A 3255-nucleotide genomic window follows, 5' to 3' on the forward strand; every position below is an offset into this window, starting at 1 on the left:
AAATTTTCCCCCGGGTTTCCCGTTCTCTGGGGGGTTTTTTTTTTTTTTTTTTTTTTTTTTTAGCCTTATTAGGTAATCGGCAAGCTCCTGCAGCTGCTTGTACATGAGACGCTGCAGAACAGAGAGTAAGTCTCCTGAGAGTGGAAGGCCTGAGCTGGCTGGACTCCAGGAAGCTCCAAACGATGGCCGTGCTTCCTCAAAAACTTGCTTTCTTGTTTTGGAGAAAAGCCCTCCTTGTTCACGCTGAGCTATAACAGGAAGTTTATGTGTCTCCGTTGCTGTGAGGTAATTGCGTATCATTCGGTTTTTGCGCACTCTGTGGTTTCACAGCCCTAATTGAAGCAGAGAGCTGCCAGCAACCGGCTGCTGACATCTGATGGTTAATGTGCTGCTGGCGCCTGCAGCTGTACATACACTTTGTCACTTCCCTGACCGCAAACTTCACTGTACTTTTAGATTAGAGGAATATTTTCTGAATGTTTTGTTAATAAAAAAAAGAAACCCTTTCAGTCCAATGCTCCTAAGTAAAAATCCGTCTGGGCCAGATTAGTCCTCTTGTGTGAAGCATGGTGGTGGTAGCGTCATGCTATGGGGGAGATTTTCCTCATGTCGGCGCTAAATACAGGAAAAAAATGTGGAAGAAAACCTGTTGGAGGATGAAAAAGATCTAACTTTATTTAAAAATGAAACCTTTTCCTTCCACTTTGGAGTTATGTAGGACTTTGTTCTTTAAACTCATAAAAACCATTGAATGTATGTGGTTAAATCCTGACATGATGTGGAAAAGTTTCCTACAATGTACTTCATGTACAAGTCAGTTTGGAAGGGACAGTTTATGGCTGAATTTCCATTTTTTGGATCTTAACCAGTAAAAAAAAATGAAGCTAACTTGGCTCTGTTTCAGCATAAAACCATAACTATGGATGTGCCGTAATAATAATATTCTGTATATAGTTTTAAAATAACCCAAACTGATGTGTTGTAAGAGCCTTTGTTGCTTTCTTGTGCTATTTTTTCCCACAGCCCCATTCTTCATTTTGTTTCCATGTCTTTTCGTGTTTTTCCATGTAGCCTGTGGTTTTGAAGATTCCTCCTGGGAGTCATAACTTTCCTCCCCTCAACATGTCCATCAAACCCTGAGCTATTTTGGGCCTCTTGTGACCAACAGAGAGTGGGAAGAAACCGCGAATGAGCTGGGGCCGTTTCCTGCATGGGCCGTGGACACTGCGTTAGCCTAGTGCTCAGTTATCGGCTAAGCTATGTGGGGTTATGGTTTCCAGATGTGAAAGCCAAACAGCTGGGTTGTTTTCCTCCTCATCCTTTGACAAACAGTGGATTGGCAGCTTCTTTGCTCCAACACATAGAGCGGTGTGTCCTGGAGGACTCAATGAGGCTCTTTGTAGCAGTCCAGCCAGCACCGAGTGGCTAGCCGCTTTCCTTGGCGTCTCGGTGTTTGAGGAGAACCGTGGATATAAATCCCACAGAGATGCGGGGCTAAATTGCTTTTCATGGCTGGAAGCTTTATCATGTCCTGACTGTGTTAGCGTGCATGGTTGAGTGCATCTGCTGGTCAGGGTCGACTTTTAGGATGAATGCGATTCCCAGAATCATGGGAACGTCGGGCATGGCTCTGAGTGAAACATGGAAACCGATGGAGGTGGATCAGTGTCTAGGATGGCACATGAAGACTTCTTACTGAGAACTCATGTGATACTGAGGCTGTGAGTTAAATATAAAGGATGAAAAATATAGGATTTGGTTTGAAAGTAACCTAAAAACCACTTTCTGACCACAGATAGACTGACCTTCAGCTCATTGGTGTACTAATGCTTTTCTACATGTTTGAGATGCAGAGGTTAATCCTTTACTGTGTTATGTTGAAACACGGCTCCTACAGGTTAATATGACAACACTTTTCCAGAATCTAATTTGCAATGACTTTATGAAGAATATTTCTGTATTCGGATGGAAAATTGACAAAGAAATGGATGACAAAGAAAACCGTCAAACTTGTTTTCGTTTTGGGCACAGGCCAGTTGATTCCAGAACCTGATAAACAAATGGTTAGACCTGTCTCTTCTTAAAATTGTATAATTGTTTTTCACATCAATCAATCCCTCCAGGATGTATTTTTTTGTCTAATTTAAAAAAATATTTGCAAGGAATTTTGCAATGTTTGCACTTGTACAATGACAAAATTGGCTTTTTATTACTTGCATATAATCAACAACAGACTAGAACTTTACATCAAGTAGCAGAGGAAGAAGTGTCGACGTAAAATATACTGCCACCTGCAGGTGGGAGTTAGCATCACTTAACGTCAATGTTTTTGACCATTTTTCTGAAAAATGTTCAATTGGCTCACAAAAAAAATGATGGCATTTGTTGATTTTATGTGAATTTCCACGAGCGTACAGATAAAAACCACTTTGATTTGATTAATAAAATGACAGTTAAGCACACAACTGTTATCTTGAAGGTGCTATTTATGCGTATCTCTGGAGTCTAGAGGGCCACATAAACAGCTATGGCTTTAGGCAGTGGGGTAGAGTATAAAGTCTGCTCACATCTTTTTGCATTCTGTCTTAGTCTTCCTCCATACTGATCTCAATCAGGTAAAACCCCTTAGTCGGGTTGTTTTCTTTTTGATCAGCTCTGACTGGTGATCAGCAGGTCTACCATCTCTGTTGAAAATTGCCTTAAGAAATGGCTGATCTCTCGATTTTTTTTTTTTCTGCCCGTTTTCGTATTCCTGTCGGACACCGTTCGCATTTTGTTTTCAGGCGCTTCACTTGTGAAGTATGTGACGGACTAATTAAAAGAGGAGACTGTTGGTCTCGTCCTCCTCTGCTCTGATTTAACAAGCCTCCTCCAGCCCGGATGGACGGGCCATAATGAGTTGTTTGGAAGCAGTGACGGTGCCCACGGCTTTATTGGGGCCATCGAGGGGCCCCCCTCACCATGGGAACGTCTGCCATGGAAACCAGCCCCTGAAAGGAATGACCCCTTCCAGTACCACTGTGTGGATCTCTGTGTTGCTAGAGACAAGCGTTCTTTTCTTTACAGTTTGACCTGGGAATACACAGAGTAAAACTAAACCTTTGACCTCTTGCAACATCAAATTCCTCTGATTGGTGCTTCTATGCTCGAAATCCTTCAGTGAACAATCTCAGATGTTTGGTTCTGGCATCAAGATTACGATTAATGCCAAGCAGAAGTGAGAAATATAGTGAATTTTCCACCTCAGATCCCCTC

Source organism: Poecilia latipinna, unplaced genomic scaffold (genome assembly GCF_001443285.1).
Source record: "Poecilia latipinna isolate Pla-1442-1.1 unplaced genomic scaffold, P_latipinna-1.0 Scaffold88, whole genome shotgun sequence".
Taxonomy (NCBI): domain Eukaryota; kingdom Metazoa; phylum Chordata; class Actinopteri; order Cyprinodontiformes; family Poeciliidae; genus Poecilia; species Poecilia latipinna.